Source organism: Narcine bancroftii, chromosome 3 (assembly GCF_036971445.1).
Source record: "Narcine bancroftii isolate sNarBan1 chromosome 3, sNarBan1.hap1, whole genome shotgun sequence".
Taxonomy (NCBI): Eukaryota; Metazoa; Chordata; class Chondrichthyes; order Torpediniformes; family Narcinidae; genus Narcine; species Narcine bancroftii.
The window spans coordinates 56,307,087-56,327,050 of record NC_091471.1 but is presented as its reverse complement, the minus strand read 5'-3'; the positions used below and the strand labels follow the sequence as shown (position 1 = coordinate 56,327,050).

The 19,964-nt window shown below is 42.0% G+C and overlaps 1 long non-coding RNA gene across 6 annotated transcripts in view; it reads left to right on the top strand.

The window, feature by feature from the left end:
- The first annotated feature begins 9,747 nt into the window (after positions 1-9,747).
- LOC138756112 (uncharacterized) overlaps positions 9,748-19,964 on the top strand; it is a 130,157-nt gene continuing 119,940 nt past the window's right edge. For 4 of the 6 annotated variants that reach the window (XR_011352759.1, XR_011352755.1, XR_011352756.1 and 1 more), the window contains exons 1-2: positions 9,748-9,886; positions 11,738-11,957. This is a non-coding gene — a long non-coding RNA (uncharacterized lncRNA). Of the gene's footprint in view, positions 9,887-11,737; positions 12,267-19,964 lie in introns of those variants that run through there. The other 2 variants (XR_011352758.1, XR_011352754.1) reach the window with 2 other exon arrangements.

Sequence of the window (19,964 nt, the reverse complement as noted above, 5' to 3'; positions counted from 1 at the left end):
ACAATGGCGTGAAGCAAGGCTGTGTTCTCGCACCAACCCTCTTTTCAATCTTCTTCAGCATGATGCTGAACCAAGCCATGAAAGACCCCAACAATGAAGACGCTGTTTACATCCGGTACCGCACGGATGGCAGTCTCTTCAATCTGAGGCGTCTGCAAGCTCACACCAAGACACAAGAGCAACTTGTCCGTGACCTACTCTTTGCAGACGATGCCGGTTTAGTTGCCCATTCAGAGCCAGCTCTTCAGCGCTTGACGTCCTGCTTTGCGGAAACTGCCAAAATGTTTGGCCTGGAAGTCAGCCTGAAGAAAACTGAGGTCCTCCATCAGCCAGCTCCCCACCATGACTACCAGCCCCCCCACATCTCCATCGGGCACACAAAACTCAAAACGGTCAACCAGTTTACCTATCTCGGCTGCACCATTTCATCAGATGCAAGGATCGTCAATGAGATAGACAACAGACTCGCCAAGGCAAATAGCGCCTTTGGAAGACTACACAAAAGAGTCTGGAAAAACAACCAACTGAAAAACCTCACAAAGATAAGCGTATAGAGAGCCGTTGTCATACCCACACTCCTGTTCGGCTCCGAATCATGGGTCCTCTACCGGCATCACCTACGGCTCCTAGAACGCTTCCACCAGCGTTGTCTCCGCTCCATCCTCAACATCCATTGGAGCGCTTTCATCCCTAACGTCGAAGTACTCGAGATGGCAGAGGTCGACGGCATCGAGTACACGCTGCTGAAGATCCAGCTGCGCTGGATGGGTCACGTCTCCAGAATGGAGGACCATCGCCTTCCCAAGATCGTGTTATATGGTGAGCTCTCCACTGCCCACCGTGACAGAGGTGCACCAAAGAAAAGGTACAAGGACTGCCTAAAGAAATCTCTTGGTGCCTGCCACATTAACCACCGCCAGTGGGCTGATATCACCTCAAACCGTGCATCTTGGCGCCTCACAGTTTGGCGGGCAGCAACCTCCTTTGAAGAAGACCGCAGAGCCCACCTCACTGACAAAAGGCAAAGGAGGAAAAACCCAACACCCAACCCCAACCAACCAATTTTCCCCTGCAGCCACTGCAACCGTGTCTGCCTGTCCCGCATCGGACTTGTCAGCCACAAACGAGCCTGCAGCTGACGTGGACTTTTACCCCCTCCATAAATCTTTGTCCGCGAAGCCAAGCCAAAGAAGAGATTTTACAGCATCAACTGAAACTCCAAATATTCATGTGTTAGAGTAAGTTGGTAGCACGGAATAGACCAAAGTTTGCGTGATTATTAAGGGTAGACACATGGAGAGAAAAAATATATGGTGGATTTTATGGTCAGTGGCAATGGGGCTGTGGCTAGTCACCCAGCAAGCTTCTCTTAAAGATATGATCAATGGTATGGATTTGTCTAACACACACATTATTTTTCAGCCAGGTTTCACCTGCAGGAAAACTGTTGCATCCAGCAAGATGGGCATATCGAACCAAATGGTTGGAGGGGTCGGTGTTGGGTGTGGCTGTGATAGGGAAGGGGCAGAAACAGAGACTGGAGGTCACACAGAGGCTGCTGGGTGATTGGTAGAAACAGATAAGGACCAGAAAAGTTGCTCAGTAATAATCATGACTAACCTATTAGTTTACAAAAGCTTAATTTCCTTCTGAAGTTCTGTATGATGAGAATAGTTTGCTGAGAAGTTAAACATCATGCAAATTCAATAACTTCAAATGATGTCCATCTGTGAAAATGCCATTAGGAAGTAATCGTGGCCAGCATCTTTTGCTTTACACATTATTAATTAGGCTTGCACACATTCTAAAATTTGCCATTGGTATCATTGTGAACATTGACATTTTGGCAGCATTATACTTGCAAAATTTAAGTTATTGAGTAACTGGAGTATTTGATGTAATTATTGTCTGTAAGCTGTTTCTCTTGAATCACATTGGGGAAAAGGTGCACTGATGTTGAGGCTATTTATTTGCATGTGGTGGACAGGTTGGAGGAACAAGGGTTTTTACTTATACCTCAGTGGAACTAGAGAGAGAAGGAAGATAAATGATTGCCTGAAACTTTCAAATAATAGTATACAACTCACCTCTGAAAGTGTGCCAAATGAGCCTGTCTCTCAGCGGTCCAGCAGTCATCAGTTTACCTGCCTCCAGCTCTTCCAGGGTCAAATCTAGATTATCAACAATGTCATTATGAAGCTTTCATGTATCCTCTCGGATATCTGCCAGCTGTCCTTTCCTCCTTGTAGAATTGAAAAGTCCACAGCTTGCTGCCAAAATTCATGATATGGCATTAGCTAAATATTGCTATGCGCTATGGACTATTCAATTCTTCCTCTGATTACCCCAATACATCGCTCAATTCATATCTCAGTCTTTCTGTAGACAGTGTTGTGGCACTCTACTGATGTGACGGTAGTTCTGGAAAGAATCACAGTGAACCATACACTTCCTGGCTTCAGTTGCTGAAATTTTTCAACTGACAAAATAAAGAAGCACCATAAATCTGAAAATATCTGTGAAAACGTTCAAATGCCTCATTCCTATAGTGAACGGACCTTTGCAGTACATATAAGAGGAGGTGATAGTTATGTCTTTATATGTAATGTTTCATAGCTGGAATCAATTACCTGATATATTTGCAACATTTCGTTAATATAAATTTGATTCATGAATTGAGTGGATAAAGCAAAAGTAAAGACAAAGGGAAGAAATGTTTGCATTCATAAAATGAACCATGGTGTCATAAAAGCATGGAGTTAGATCACCTCAAAGCACTTTACAGCTATGGAAGTACTTCTGAAGCAAAGTGACTGTTATGATGCTTGAAGCAAAAATTAAGTTGCCACAGTAAGTTCCCAGTGATAATGACCATTAGTCACAATTTTGCAATGCTACTATCATTGTAATATGGTTAAAGAATGACTTTTGGAGATAACTTGTCTGCTCCTCCTTGAGTTTCATGGAATTAATCACGTGGGTGAGGCAAATGGGAATTGATTCTCTCATCTCAAAGAAGCCATGTTCAAGTTACAGTATAGTACTCTTCTTTTATTCCTTCAAGAACTTATTCCCTAATGTCATAGAACACAGAACACAACAGCATAGTACAAGCCTTTTGGCCATTGATGTCATGCTGACCTATATACTCTTACCAAAAAAAAGCTAAACCCTTCCAACCTCAAAACCCTCTATTTTCATTTTATGCATGTGCCTGTCTAGGAGTCTTTTAAATGTCCCATAATGTTTCAGCCTCCAGCATCACCAATTGGAAGGTATTCCAGGCACCTACAACTCTGTCTCTCACTGATGCTGCTGAGTTCCTCCATATATTCCTCCATTTATAATGTGACAGTACTGCCCCCTACCTAGTCTGAAGGCACACCAACTGCCAATCAAGGTTTGGTTCTGCCCCACCCATTAGTGCATACTTTGCTGTTGTTACCATGTAAATTACCTGGACTAGACTCTTCACCCTGCCTGTACTTGGCTTTGGGCAATTGGCTGTTGTAATTGGATTAACCCTGCTAACGAGCTGGGTTCCAGCACTAAAAAGGTGCCATTTGTTCTTTGTTTTCTCTCTTTGCTAGTTTAAGACTACCCTGCTTCACTCCAGGCCGAGAAATGTGGAAGGATATTGTAGCCACTGTTGGTAAGATATGCACTGTTAAAAGGGTTTGGAGCATTTAATTAGTGTCTCTTGTAGCTGTGTCTGCACTGAGTCAAGGGGTGGTGGGGCATATTGTAGTGAATTTTCCTTGATCATTTTATGTACCAGTTCTGTGTGTGTGTGTGTGTGTGTGTGTGTGTGTGTGTGTGTGTGTGTGTGTGTGTGTGTGTGTGTGTGTGTGTGTGTGTGTGTGTGTGTGTGTGTGTGTGTGTGTGCGTGCGTGCGTGCGTGCGTGCGTGTGTGTGTGTGTGTGCGTGTGCGCGCGCGCACCAGTTACCATTTCCCACATTTGCCTTCTGTAAATAAAATCCTTTCCAACAAAACAGTGTTTAGACTCCTTGCCTTTGAAATCTGCCAAACCTGTTTCCTCACTCACAACAGGACACCAGATTGTTTTTTCCCTCTGATATCTTCACAAATAAACTTTCACATTGCTCTCACAGAACAAATGGAGATAATAATAAATTCAAAGCCTAATCCAGCAACTTTATTAACTCTTCATTTAAAAGTCACTGCTCAATTGTGATCACTTGACGAGACATATATCTTGGAACTTGTTGCCAAGTTAGACAATATTTTTTTTATTTCTGGAAGCCTTCTACACATTCTACATTAACAATGAAAAGTATTCCATTTCAATAGAAGTACAGAAAATCCCTGTTATCAGGAATTCAAGCAACCAGCAGGCTCAAGCAACTGGCAAAAATATCATGAAAAATAAGTAGGTAAAGATCACGAAAGTTTAAAATTGGTGTCTCTTGTGGTCAGTTTACCAATTCACGCAATATGCAATCTCAAACAACCAGCAAATTCACTTATCCAGCATCTACCAATCCCCATAGGTGTCGGGCACTGGGGTTTTTATTGTACCAAGTTGTGTCAGAAAGAATACAACGTTCATTTGATAGAATAATCTTTGGCTTGGCTTTGCGGACGAAGATTTATGGAGGGGGTAAAAGTCCACGTCAGCTGGAGGCTCGTTTATGGCTGACAAGTCCGATGTGGGACAGGCAGACACGGTTGCAGCGGTTGCAGGGGAAAATTGGTTGGTTGGGGTTGGGTGTTGGGTTTTTCCTCCTTTGCCTTTTGTCAGTGGGGTGGGCTCTGCGGTCTTCTTCAAAGGAGGTTGCTGCCCGCAAAACTGTGAGGCGCCAAGATGCACGGTTTGAGGTGATATCAGCCCACTGGCGGTGGTTAATGTGGCAGGCACCAAGAGATTTCTTTAGGCAGTCCTTGTACCTTTTCTTTGGTGCACCTCTGTCATGGTGGACAGTGGAGATCTCGCCATATAACACGATCTTGGGAAGGCGATGGTCCTTCATTCTGGAGACGTGACCCACCCAGCGCAGCTAGATCTTCAGCAGCGTGGACTCGATGCTGTCGACCTCTGCAATCTCGAGTACTTCGACGGTAGGGATGAAAGCGCTCCAATGCATGTTGAGGATGGAGCAGAGACAACGCTGGTGGAAGCGTTCTAGGATCCGTAGGTGATGCCGGTAGAGGACCCATGATTCGGAGCCGAACAGGAGTGTGGGTATGACAACGGCTCTGTATACGCTAGTCTTTGTGAGGTTTTTCAGTTGGTTATTTTTCCAGACTCCTTTGTGTAGTCTTCCAAAGGCGCTATTTGCGTTGGCGAGTCTGTTGTCTATCTCGTTCTCGATCCTTGCATCTGATGAAATGGTGCAGCCGAGATAGGTAAACTGGTTGACCGTTTTGAGTTTTGTGTGCCCGATGGAGATGTGGGGGGGCTGGTAGTCATGGTGGGGAGCTGGCTGATGGAGGACCTCAGTTTTCTTCAGGCTGACTTCCAGGCCAAACATTTTGGCAGTTTCCGCAAAACAGGACGTCAAGCACTGAAGAGCTGGCTCTGAATGGGCAACTAAAGTGGCATCGTCTGCAAAGAGTAGTTCACGGACAAGTTTCACTTGTGTCTTGGTGTGAGCTTGCAGGCGCCTCAGATTGAAGAGACTGCCATCCGTGCGGTACCGGATGTAAACAGCGTCTTCATTGTTGAAGTCTTTCATGGCTTGGTTCAGCATCATGCTGAAGAAGATTGAAAAGAGGGTTGGTGCGAGAACACAGCCTTGCTTCACGCCATTGTTAATGGAGAAGGGTTCAGAGAGCTCATTGCTGTATCTGACCTGACCTTGTTGGTTTTCGTGCAGTTGGATAATCATGTTGAGGAACTTTGGGGGGCACCCGATGCGCTCTAGTATTTGCCAAAGCCCTTTCCTGCTCACGGTGTCGAAGGCTTTGGTGAGGTCAACAAAGGTGATGTAGAGTCCTTAGTTTTGTTCTCTGCACTTTTGTTGGAGCTGTCTGAGGGCAAAGACCATGTCAGTAGTTCCTCTGTTTGCGCGAAAGCCGCACTGTGATTCTGGGAGAACATTCTCGGCGACACTAGGTATTATTCTATTTAGGAGAATCCTAGCGAAGATTTTGCCTGCAATGGAGAATAGCGTGATTCCCCTGTAGTTTGAGCAGTCTGATTTCTCGCCTTTGTTTTTGTACAGGGTGATGATGGTGGCATCACGAAGGTCCTGAGACAGTTTTCCTTGGTCCCAACAAAGCTTGAAAAACTCATGTAGTTTGACATGCAGAGTTTTGCCGCCAGCCTTCCAGACCTCTGGGGGGGATTCCATCCATACCTGCTGCTTTGCCACTTTTCAGTTGTTCGATTGCCTTATATGTCTCATCCTGGGTGAGGACCTCATCCAGCTCTAGCCTTAGGGACTGTTGAGGGAGCTGGAGCAGGGTGGAATCTTGGACTGAGTGGTTGGCACTGAAAAGAGATTGGAAGTGTTCTGACCATCGGTTGAGGATGGAGATCTTGTCGCTGAGGAGGACTTTTCCGTCTGAGCTGTGCAGCGGGCTTTGGACTTGGGGTGAGGGGCCGTACACAGCCTTTAGAGCCTCGTAGAAACCCCTGAAGTCGCCAATGTCCGCGCTGAGCTGGGTTCGCTTGTTGTAAATAGGTTAATCGGAGAAGTCATGCCTCTTTTAATCCAGAAAGGACCAACATTGTGTTCTAAGTTTTGTCCTGAATATTTTGTCTCATGAGGTTGTGCAGAATGTGGAGAAACTATGTTAAGTGTTGTCGTTCTGAATCCAATTTATGGTTTCCCCTTCATTTAAATCACAAAGTGTTTATAACTTTTAACTTTTGTATCATAAGTGTATTTCTGGGAGAAACAGCACTTTGTTTAATTTACAGTACCTACTGTAATAAAATAATGAAACAAAACAGCATAATATGTCCAGTTTGCTGAGGGCTGAGATACAGAACCTTAACAAAGCAGTTGTGAAGGAAGAAATCACATTATTTAAAAAAAATACACACTTATCATTGGGTTCACAAAATATATTACTAAAAAGATGATTAACTTTATTATCTGGTACAGGTCTCTGCAGAACCAGATGAGTTATGGTATGTACACTGCTAATCAGAATGGATAGAAGATTAATGTGCTCCTTGCATAATAAATAAAGCAACAGGCATCAGTTAGTTGACCTTTATCTTTTGGGGTTGTATCATATTTGAAACTGATTTTGATTCCCTTTACAGTGAAAATATCCTGAAATTTCACAGCACCAAAGAAGACAATTTAATTCTTTAAGCGTATCCTTGCTCCCTAAGTGAGTTGAAACATGAAATTCTGCAGACGCTACCACTGCCTACTAAGGCTTTCCTCAAATACGTTCAGATTTTTTAAATATATTTTCAGAATCTTTATGTCCTTTTTAACAACTATTTTGGAATTTGCTTCTGAATGGTCATTCAGTTTCAACATGACCATGTTAAAAAGAATCTTATCTTCTTTGCTTTTACAAATTAATTATCTTCTATATTTCCCAACCTGTACAAATTAATTTCCATTGATACTTTGTTGCTTTCCTTCATTTTAAATGGCTCTGTCAGATATCTTCTTTGACCCAGTGGACACAAAAGGACATTGATCCAAATAACCAAGCACCATTTCTGCTCATGAATGCTGTCTGACGTGTTAAGTTTTTCCTGCAATTCTTTGTTTGCTCAAGGTTCCAGCATCCACAGCTTTTATGTTTCCCTTCAGTCCAGACCCAAAATATTGACTGTCTCTTTTAATCCATGGATCTGTCTGCTCTGCTGAGTTCCTCTTGTTTGCACACAAATTCATATATCTCCCTTTGTAATTCTCATTTGCACCTAATCAGTTATCACAGTAATAATTCACAGCAGGGGAGGCAGATGATCCCTTTTTCAATTTTTTTATTAATTTCATTAGTAAATGTTTCATAGGTAAATGAACACGAATAAAAATATAATCAACTTTATATGATTACATGACAAAACCTTCATTATATTTAAAACAACATGCAAAAAGAAATAAAAAGAAACTAGCTAATCAAATCTGATCCTCAACTGCAGAGGCTGTTGGCAAAATACTTAGTCCACTATCTGATAACAACAAGAAAAATAAACAATGAGGTCAAGAATCAAAAATGAGTTAAGCTTACAAATTTGGGAAGTAATTTAGAAAAGAACCTCATAAAGAAATAAAGTTTGCATTCATTACCATGATGGAGCATCATTTTTTTCTCTCTGAAGACCAACAAGCCATTGTATGAGACAGCCGTTTAGTGTGAGTGGGAGGGACAGCATCTTTCCACATCAATTGAATGGCCCCTCTGGCAATCAGGGAAGCAAAAACTACTAATGGGATTGTGAGAATTCAATGTCAGATCATTGGGCCCACATATTCCACCAAGGCAGTAAAAGGAGATGGGGCCCAATTCATGTTAAAAACTAAAGCTAGTGTATGAAATAAGCCTTCTCAATAATTGAGAAGAAAAGGACATAACCAAAACATGATACAAAGAACCATCTTCAGTTTTGCATTTATCTCATTTAGAAAATAAATTAGGATTTAACCAATCGGGTTTTGGAATAGTGGGCATGATGTACTACTTTAAATTGCAATGGCGAATGTCTTGTACAAAGAGAAGATGAATGAATACATCTCAAAATAGAATCCCATTTAGTCTCAGAAAATATCTGTTGGAAATGTTGTTCCCATAGTTTTTTAATTCCCTAGATAGCAAAAGTAGTTAATACAGGGCAGACAACAGGCGTTTATGGTCTGGTTGAAAATGATGTATTTTCCCTATAACATTGAATGCCAATTCCTGAGGAAGTCTCAAAGATTGAGTTCAAAAAAATTTCTAACCTGTAAATAGTTTATGAAAGATCAAATTATCTTTGATGATTCCTTAGTCGGATCAAGCAAGCATCTCTACTGTTTCTTTGGTTCAATAGTTAAAGTATAATAAAGGTAAGATGGACTATTGATGTAAGTAGAAATTGGGATAAAATAGTACGTATTTAATGAAGATGAAGCAAAAAAGATTGTTTAAGAACATAAGATGGGACAGCGTGCCAAATGGTATGGCCATCATATATTGTCCAGGTAGCCAGAGATACTTACAATATTTGGGGCAAACACATGTCCTCAGCTGCTGTGGTGAATGTCTGCCAAGCTGTCTGTCTCCCCTTTGGCGAGCCTTGCTATACTAACATTGGCTGTGCATTATCTCTACTGTTAAGGACATTCCCCTTGGATATAACTGTATATGCACCTATTGTCTTTCATTATTGTACTATGAGTTTTTGCTAATAAAGGCATGATTATTGTTTCACCACATCGTCTTTGTCTACTTGATCAACTGGCACTTCAGCTGCCATAACTGGAAGTCCGCATTTCAATCCTGGAGCTGCAGCTGAGGTCTTTGAAGCATCCATAGGCTGAGATCTTTATGACCAGAAGGGTAACAATGAAAAGCTAAGCTTCACAGGGAGAAAGAGAATGGGTGACTAGTAGGCAGAATAGAGCAGGAATCTCTCAAACAGATTGACTGCATAGGATTCAGTAGGTGAAAGTGGCTTCTGAGGGCAATGCAGCAAGAGCCTCAAGTCCACGTGCGACAGGTGGCTCAGCTATGCAGGAGGAGAGGACTATGAGTGGGACACCTATTATGATATCACAGAAGGAAAAGGTTATGCGTGATACCCTGCCTGCTGCTAGAGTAAGGAATTTTATTGAGCAGTTACAGGGCACTCTGAAGGGAGAGGGTGAAGCGAGTGGCCGTAATATGTGTAAGTACCAATACCAGGAGGAAACAAAAAAAGCTGAATAATGGGAACTTGGAAGTGAATTGAAAAACAGGACCTCAGAGGTAGTAATCTTTGATTTACTCCTATACTACACAGGAACAGAAATCAGAGAGTAGATAAAATAAATACACGATTAGCAGCTTGGTGGAATACAAGTTCCTGAGACATGGGAGCAGTTTGGGGAGGTGGAACCTGTAAAAGTTGCACAGGTTCTATTCTATTCTCTATTGAGATCATTATTTTCACAAAGTGTTTGCTGATGACTTCAGAAGAGTTTGAAGAAGGATGTCAGGGAGTCTGAAAAGGGCGTGATGGAAGGGGGAGGGAAAAACACAATTCAAAAAAGAAAAGTGTAGGCAAGAGGCAAACCAAGGCACAACAGACTGAAAAAAAAACGGTCATGTAAAGAATAGAGTAAAATTTTAAAGAGCTCTATCAAAGTACCATGAAACAAAATGGAGATCTAACAGCCATTAGGATGAAACAGGTGCAAGGAGATCAAAACTTAGAATTCCATTATCAGAATTATTTGATAAAGAAATAGTGGTGAAATGAATGTAATAGTAGTGGTTGATCTAACCCTAAAAGAGGTAGAATCTTTTACAGTGGAACGTAGGAAAAAGAGGATATGTGAAGAAGTGCTGTCTAGGCCTCCAAACAGTAAACATTTATTTTTTTAAAAATTAGACATTCAGAATGGTAAAAGGTCACTTTGGCCCATGAGTCAATGCCACCCAATTAATCTACAACTCTGGTATGTTTTGATAAGTGAGAGAAAACTGGAGTCTCTGGGGATGATGCATGATCAATTAACCAAAAGACTAAAGTAACAGGAAGTGAAGGCATTTATTAGCAAGAGATGGACAGCATCCCTTGAGTTGCTGGCTCACACTGACCTGGGCTCTGACTGGGGCAGGTTTGTAGCATGACAGCCTTAATGGGGAGGAGTCACAAGCCAGTCAGTGAGAACAGGGTCAAACATACAAGGTCATGGCACTTACATACACAAGTGCTTTCACCACAGGGGAGAATGTACACATTCCTTACAGACAGCATGGGAATTGAACTTTGGTCCCCATCACTGGTGCTAATAAAGGCATTGCGCTAACTGCAATGCAAACTGTGCAGCCTCATGCTGTAAGAATGAGTATAAATCATGAAATAATGGGGGGGGGGAAGAATCTATTATGTGTAAAGCATTAATAATAGATTTTTTTTAATCTTCATGTAGATTGGGTTAATCCAGTTGGAAATGCAAGCCATGAGAATGAATTTCTGGAGTGCTTCCAGGATGATTTCCTGGAGCAATATGTTAAAGAACCAACAAGGGAACAGGCTATTTTGGATCGAGACAGGTTTAATAAATTATCTCAGAGTAAAAGATCTCTCAGAAGTAATAATCACAGCAGGATAGAATTTTGCATTCAGATTTAGATTGAGAAACTTAGTTCTGAAACCACTGTGTTAAACTGAAATAAGAGGATTTACAAGGGAATCAGAATAGAGTTGGCTGAAGTGGATTGGACAAATAGAGTATTATCTTCAACAACAAACAAGGTCTTTCAGAAGCTGGAGGTAGTAAAGCACGAGGACAAACCAATGAGAAATTATTAAAAAACATACAAGACACAAGCACACATAAAACTATCATTGGGCTTTGCAATAATCAGACTTGCAAATAGAGGAGCAAATAAATGGAAAAAGAAAACACTTAATATTTTGCAACAGCACTTATGCAAGAAAATATTACAAATATCATATTAATGCCAAAAATATAAGTAGGAAAGTTAAAGGCCTTCACCGTTATTAGAACATTAGAATAAGACACGTTATGGATTTTATTATTTGTAGGCTAGGATCCTAATAGAAGTAATAACAAAGATAATAGATACATTTGTTGTGATCTTCCAAAGGTCTGTGGTCTCTGGAGAAGTATGGAAGGATTGGAAAGCTGCCAATGTGACACCTTTATTCAAATGGGTGAGAGACCAATCTAATCAAGCAGAATCAGCATGACTTCATGAATGGAAACCAATTCAAAAAAAAATTGACCGTTCCTTGTGGATTTATAAGCCAGTGCAGATAGATGAGAACATGCAAATCTATTTGGATTTTCAAAAGGCACTCATTAAGGTAACTTGCAAAAGCTTACTCCATCAGATAAAATCTCACGATGTTGGAGTTTACATTCTGAGTTCTGTTTATATTCAGTATAGAATTTAATGAGAAAGAGCACAAATGGCAGTCCTTGGATGAAGATTGTGGAAAATTTCCAGGAGTATCTATTAAGTTGTAAAATAGGATAAGCTTTTGCTTGGTAAGAGATAGTCAGAGCCTCCTGTGAACTGAGATAAAAGTCAACTGTGAAAAGTGGCAATCCATTTGTGTCCAAGAGACACGGGTAAAGCTTATGAATAATCTCAATAAATCAAGTAAAATCCATAGTGCAAATTATTTGAAAGAATCAGAATTAAGTTTACAGTAAGATCAAAACTATTCTGCTAAATATGGTGTTCTAAAGTATAGATAGAAAAGGGAAGGCATCTAACCATATGGACTGTGATTTTATTTCTAAAAACCATATGTTATAGGGTAATCTAATCAAGCTTGCATTATTTAGAATGGATGCAAAGCCTTGGGGGATTGAAGTAACTGAAAAAGTTAAGTTTTTTTTAAATTTATAAGATTACTGGGGAAAAGAAGTAATGTTTAAAGAGATTTAATGTTTAAATTTAAAATTTTAATTCAATAAACTCTAGACATGTAGCACAGTAACAGGTCCTTTCGGCCCATGAGTCTGTGCCACCCAATTATACCCAATTAACCTACAACCTCTGTACATTTTGAAGGGTGGGAAGAAACAGGAGCACCCAGAGGAAACCCATTTAGACAAAGGGAGAATGTACAAACTCTTTCCAGAGAGCATGGGATTTGAACCCACTGTAATGGATAAATATTGGGAGGAATTTGGTAAGATTACAGTAGGTTACATACATACACGCATTTTAAAACAGATCTTATTTGAAATACTGAATAATTCATATTCAGTAACATTTCAGGATCTATGGAGAATGTTATGTACATTTCACAAGTAGCTGCTAATTGAAATGATGTCATGAAATGAATAGCCATTGTTTTGGAGGAAACAAACTGGCTGTTTGCAAATACCTACAGGGTGCTCACAGAAAGGTCACTCCTAGGTTTTGTTTAACTAATACAACAGCTTGACCAAGAGACGAGAACTCCTGTGGTTTGCTGAAGAAGGTGGGGTTTTTTTGCGAGAGAGTTACATGGGCTTTTTGGCAGTTGGCAGTTGGGGAGAGAGAGAGAGAGAGAGAGAAGACAAGTTCAACAAGCTCTCTCAGCCAGTGTGTGTGTGACATTGAAAGCAGCTGAACAGTGCAAGCCAGGAAAAGCTGGTGGGAAACAGCAAAGCTCCAGAGAGCAGTGGATGGTTGGACATGTTATCTGTCTGATGTTTCTCTTGGAATAAGTGGAACAGAAAGGAACTCTGCAATACCCTGAAAGAAAGAGATTACCATCTGGAGAACCTGATAGGGAAAGTTTCATCGGCGAGACATTGAGGTGACTAATGGTGGTACCTCAGTTGTGGAAATCCTGGAACAACAATTCCCTCTCTACAAAACCTACAAGAACCTTCCTGAGCATTAAACATTTACCTTTTGAGCACCAAAGGATGGTGAACTTTCTACATGTTCAATTCTGTGCACAATATAAGAATTGCTTGCAACCAGTTAACTTGGAAGAAGGAGAAGTGAGATTGAACTGTGAACCAAAGAACTTTTCTTAAATTTACACACACATTACATACACGTGATGCCGGTAGAGGACCCATGATTCGGAGCCGAACAGGAGTGTGGGTATGACAACGGCTCTGTATACGCTTATCTTTGTGAGGTTTTTCTGTTGGTTGTTTTTCCAGACTCTTTTGTGTAGTCTTCCAAATGCGCTATTTGCCTTGCCGAGTCTGTTGTCTATCTCGTTGTCGATCATTGCATCTGATGAAATGGTGCAGCCGAGATAGGTAAACTGGTTGACCGTTTTGAGTTCTGTGTGCCCGATGGAGATGTGGGGGGGCTGGTAGTCATGGTGGGGAGCTGGCTGATGGAGGACCTCAGTTTTCTTCAGGCTGACTTCCAGGCCAAACATTTTGGCAGTTTCCGCAAAACAGGACGTCAAGCGCTGAAGAGCTGGCTCTGAATGGGCAACTAAAGTGGCATCGTCTGCAAAGAGTAGTTCACGGACAAGTTTCTCTTGTGTCTTGGTGTGAGCTTGCAGGCGCCTCAGATTGAAGAGACTGCCATCCGTGCGGTACCGGATGTAAACAGCGTCTTCATTGTTGAAGTCTTTCATGGCTTGGTTCAGCATCATGCTGAAGAAGATTGAAAAGAGGGTTGGTGCGAGAACACAGCCTTGCTTCACGCCATTGTTAATGGAGAAGGGTTCAGAGAGCTCATTGCTGTATCTGACCCGACCTTGTTGGTTTTCGTGCAGTTGGATAACCATGTTGAGGAATTTTGGGAGGCATCCGATGCGCTCTAGTATTTGCCAAAGCCCTTTCCTGCTCACGGTTGTCATACTCACACTCCTGTTCGGCTCCGAATCATGGGTCCTCTACCGGCATCACCTACAGCTCCTAGAACGCTTCCACCAGCGTTGTCTCCGCTCCATCCTCAACATTCATTGGAGCGCTTTGATCACTAACGTCGAAGTACTCAAGATGGCAGAGGTCGACAGCATCGAGTCCACGCTGCTGAAGATCCAGCTGCGCTGGGTGGGTCACGTCTCAAGAATGGAGGACCATCGCCTTTCCAAGATCATGTTATATGGCGAGCTCTCCACTGGCCACTGTGACAGAGGTGCACCAAAGAAAAGGTACAAGGACTGCCTAAAGAAATCTCTTGGTGCCTGCCACATTGACCACCGCCAGTGGGCTGAATCCGCCTCAAACCGTGCATCTTGGCGCCTCACAGTTCGGCGGGCAGCAACCTCCTTTGAAGAAGACCGCAGAGCCCACCTCACTGACAAAAGGCAAAGGAGGAAAAACCCAACACCCAACCCCAACCAACCAATTTTCCCCTGCAGCCGCTGCAACCGTGTCTGCCTGTCCCGCATCGGACTTGTCAGCCACAAACGAGCCTGCAGCTGACGTGGACATTTACCCCCTCCATAAATCTTCGTCCGCGAAGCCAAGCCAAAGAAGAAGACATACACGTGCACTTAGAATTAGAAGGGGGTTAATTTGAGTTAGTTAAGTATAGAGATAAGTTAAAGTTTGATTCTGTTTACATGTTTAAAGATAATTATAAACAACTTTTGAATAAGTAACTACTTGTCCAGGTGAATGTCTATTTCTGCAGGGTTTTGGAGTCCTGTGGACTCATAACACCATGTCCTGGTTATTGGTGATGTAACAGCATTGCACTAACCACTATGCTAAATGTTCCACCAATGACAAGTAAAACCGATTAATAATTGCTGCTGAATCCCAAATATTTCTTATGGGCTTAATTCAAACAAAAAAGAATAAATGGTAACCATCTCTATCCTGATAAATAATATATTAGAAAAACTAATCTGCACAAGATGCTTGGAGTTTAGAAAGAGGAAAGAATTGTTGCCCTTGTACAGGGTCTCGCAGCCCTCACAGGAGTAACATGTTGATCCCTTTATTTAAGCATCAATATACTGGCCTTGATGGCATTGCAAAAGAGATTCACCACACTCACAAATAAATAAATAAAGATATAGTGAACAGAGCCCAGGATATCACAGGGAAAACCCCTACTACCATCGAGAGCATCTACCGGGAACACTGCCATCAAAAAGCTGCAGCAATCATCACCCAGCACACACCCTTTTCTTTCTGATACCATCAGGAAAGAGCTATGGGTGCAACAAGTCTAGCATACCCAGGTTCAGGAACTCCACCATCAGACTGCTCATTAACAACAAACTCAATCAAGGACTCAGTTAAGGACTCTTACTTAAGAGCTTTATGTTTGTTTTTTTATCCTCTCTGCACTGCACAGTCAGTTCTTAACGTTTGTTTGTGTTTACGTGTACATTGTGTACATTTTTTTCCCCATGACCAATAAGTGGTAATTCTATGTGGCCCACAGTAAAAGAATCTCAGGGTTGCATGTGCATGGACATTAAATTATAAATCTGACATTTCTTAGAGAACATAAGAGATTAGACACTGAGAAATTTTTGGTTAGAGAAACTTGAATGAGGGGATAGAGTTACAAGATTAGAATCATAGTGATCCTATAGATCCTATTATCATATAGATCCTATAGATCCTATAATCATATAGATCATATATAGCAAGGAAATAGGTCCTTTTGGCCAATTTATGTAAAGACGAAATAAATATATTCGTAAAAATCAGGGAGTTGAAGATTATGGGATAGTTCAGGCCACTGCAGTCCTTGCAATGTGGTATACCCACATTACAAGGACTGCAGTGGTTCAAGAAGGCAGCTCACCATCTTTTAAGAGCAATTAGAGATGGGAGGATCACGTGATGGAGTAGTGGCTGGTAGGGGAATACCAGCCCTCTCCAGAAAAGAAGAAATAAAGTGAAGAAAATACAAAGTTCAAGAAATACAAAATATAGCAAATAAAAGATAAAGTTGCAAAGAAAAGAAATAAAATGGCACCCAAGAAGGAAAAGGTAAAAACAACAGGAAAAGAAGAAGAAAAGACGCCGGAAGAGAAAAGAGAAGGCCTTACCTGCATGAAGAAAGAGGGAGCCGTCATGGAGAAGAGAGCCCGTTCTCCAAGGTTGGTGATGAACCCGCAGAGTCACGACCCCCTGACCGCTGGACTGCAAAAACGGCTCTCTGAGCCAAACAAAAGTGCGCAGTGCGCTTACTAAGGAGAAGGAGAACACCGACGGGAGGGGGCTCAACAGAGGAGCGGGCAAACACAACGTGACCAGCTGAGGGATGCCTGACACCAGGGCTATCAGCTGGAAGAAGAGGAAAGTAACAGGAAAGGGAGTGAATGGAAAGAAGAGCAGCAGCAGGAGGCCCAATAGATGAGTATCCCAGAAGAAGAGGACCAACTGCAAGAAGCCAAGCAAGAAGAAACCAAGCAAAGTGAGAAAACCAACTCAACAAGAAAGTCAGAAGAGACACAGATACAAGGAAGAGAAGAAGAAGACACAAACACATGTACAGACACCGAAGAAGAGGAAGAAGAAAACCAAGATCTGCACAGAGAAATAGAAGGTAAAAGAGATGGACAGAATATAGATAAAGTTTTTTTCAAGAACAAATGAGAGCATTAAAAGAAAGGATGACATTAGAATTTAATGAAATTAAAACAAAAATGAAAATTACAGAAGATAAAGTGAATAGATTTGAACTGGTCATGACAAAAATAGGGAAAAGATTAGAAAATGTGGAAGAACGAGAAACGGCTGTAGAAATGGAAGTGAATGACTTAAGAAGAAAATTGGAAGAAAGTGATAAAAAGTTAAAGAGTCGCAAGAGTTGTTCGCTCAGAAGAGGGATATAATGGAAAACTCTTCTTCTTCTTTGGCTTGGCTTCACGGACGAAGATTTATGGAGGGGGTAAATGTCCACATCAGCTGCAGGCTCGATTGTGGCTGACAAGTCTGATGCAGGACAGGCAGACATGGTTGCAGCGGTTGCAGGGGAAAATTGGTTGGTTGGGGTTGGGTGATGGGTTTTTCCTCCTTTGTTTTTGTCAGTGAGGTGGGCTCTGTGGTCTTCTTCAAAGGAGGTTGCTGCCCGCCGAACTGTGAGGCGCCAAGATGCACGGTTTGAGGCAATATCAGCCCACTGGCGGTGGTCAATGTGGCAGGCACCAAGAGATTTCTTTAGGCAGTCCTTGTACCTCTTCTTTACTGCACCTCTGTCACAGTGGCCAGTGGAGAGCTCGCCATATAACACGATCTTGGGAAGGCGATGGTCCTCCATTCTGGAGACGTGACCCACCCAGCGCAGCTGGATCTTCAGAGCGTGGACTCGATGCTGTCGATCTCTGCCATCTCGAGTACTTCGATGTTAGGGATGAAGGCGCTCCAATGAATGTTGAGGATGGAGCGGAGACAACGCTGGTGGAAGTGTTCTAGGAGCCGTAGGTGATGCCGGTAGAGGACCCATGATTCGGAGCCGAACAGGAGTGTGGGTATGACATCGGCTCTGTATACACTTATCTTTGTGAGGTTTTTCAGTTGGTTGTTTTTCCAGACTCTTTTGTGTAGTCTTCCAAAGGCGCTATTTGCCTTGGCGAGTCTGTTGTCTATCTCGTTCTCGATCCTTGCATCTGATGAAATGGTGCAGCCGAGATAGGTAAACTGGTTGACCGTTTTGAGTTCTGTGTGCCCGTTGGAGATGTGGGGGGGCTGGTAGTCATGGTGGGGAGCTGGCTGATGGAGGACCTCAGTTTTCTTCAGGCTGACTTCCAGGCCAAACATTTTGGCAGTTTCCGCAAAACAGGATGTCAAGCGCTGAAGAGCTGGCTCTGAATGGGCAACTAAAGTGGCATCATCTGCAAAGAATAGTTCACGGACAAGTTTCTCTTGTGTCTTGGTGTGAGCTTGCAGGCGCCTCAGATTGAAGAGACTGCCATCCGTGCGGTACCAGATGTAAACAGCGTCTTCATTGTTGAGGTCTTTCATGGCTTGGTTCAGCATCATGCTGAAGAAGATTGAAAAGAGGGTTGGTGCAAGAACACAGCCTTGCTTCACGCCATTGTTAATGGAGAAGGGTTCAGAGAGCTCATTGCTGTATCTGACCCGACCTTGTTGGTTTTCGTGCAGTTGGATAACCATGTTGAGGAACTTTGGGGGGCATCCAATGCGCTCTAGTATTTGCCAAAGCCCTTTCCAGAATCACAATGCGGCTTTCGCGCAAACAGAGGAACTACTGACATGGTATTTGCCCTCAGTCAGCTCCAATTAAAATGGAAAACTATAGTAGGCGAAACAACATACAAATAGTGGCCCTAAAGAAAGATGAAGAAGGCACAGATATGAAAGAATTTATAAAAGAATGGATCCCAAAGGTCCTGGGAATGCCAGAAATGCAGGAAAGAATGGAAATAGAAAGGGCACACAGAACACTAGCTCCGAAACCACAGACACATCAAAAACCAAGATCCATTTTAGTAAAATTTTTGAGATATACAAGAAGAGTAAATATATTGGAGTGGGCAAGGAATAAAATTACGGAAGACAATAAACCATTGGAATACAAGGGACAAAAAATATTCTTTTATGCAGACATAAGTTTTGAACTCTTAAAGAAGATGAAGGAGTTTAATACAGAAAAATCGATCCTATGGAAAAAAGGTTATAAATTTATGTTAAGACTTCCAGCTATGCTTAAAATATTTATCCCTGCGGAGCAAAACAGACTGTACTCGGATCTGGAGGAAGCACAAAAATTTGCATAACGCCTGCAGGACAGAAGGAGAGATGAAGAGTTGTAACAAGAATGAAGAACGGTGATAAAATATATATATAAAGATGTAAAAATAATATATATGTAAGAACTAGAGAAGGGAAAGAGAAGGGAAGAAAGGAAGTAAGGGGGAATAAAAGAGGGTGAACTTTGTTATATGTGTGAAAAAAAAAAGTATTTTCTAGGGGTGGTTGGGGGGGAGAGAATAACCATCACTGCAAAATCAGTTGACACTTGCGAGCGGGTTCGCAATCCAAATGGAGAGGGGAGTTGTGGTTCTCCGGCAAGGCACAAGGGGAAACTGAGAGGGGGGGGGGATTATTTGGGGCTAAGGGAATATTGGATGTGGGAGTTGTTGAAGTATTTTATGCTTTAAATGTGTTGTCATACATTGAGTTTAAAAAGGGTAAACTGAGAGATGAAAATGGGGAAAAGAGGAAAGGTGGTGGTGAGGAAGCGGAAATGAGGTGTAAACGGGATATGTGATGGCTATGTTGAATTATATGACTATAAATATTAATGGAATACATAACCGTATTAAACAGAAGAGGCTAGTAAATTTACTGAAATAAAATAGACATAGCATTTGTGCAGGAAATGCATCTAACTGAAGTGGAACATAAAAATTAAAGAGAAACTGGATAAGGCACGTAGCGGCAGCATCATATAATTCAAAAAC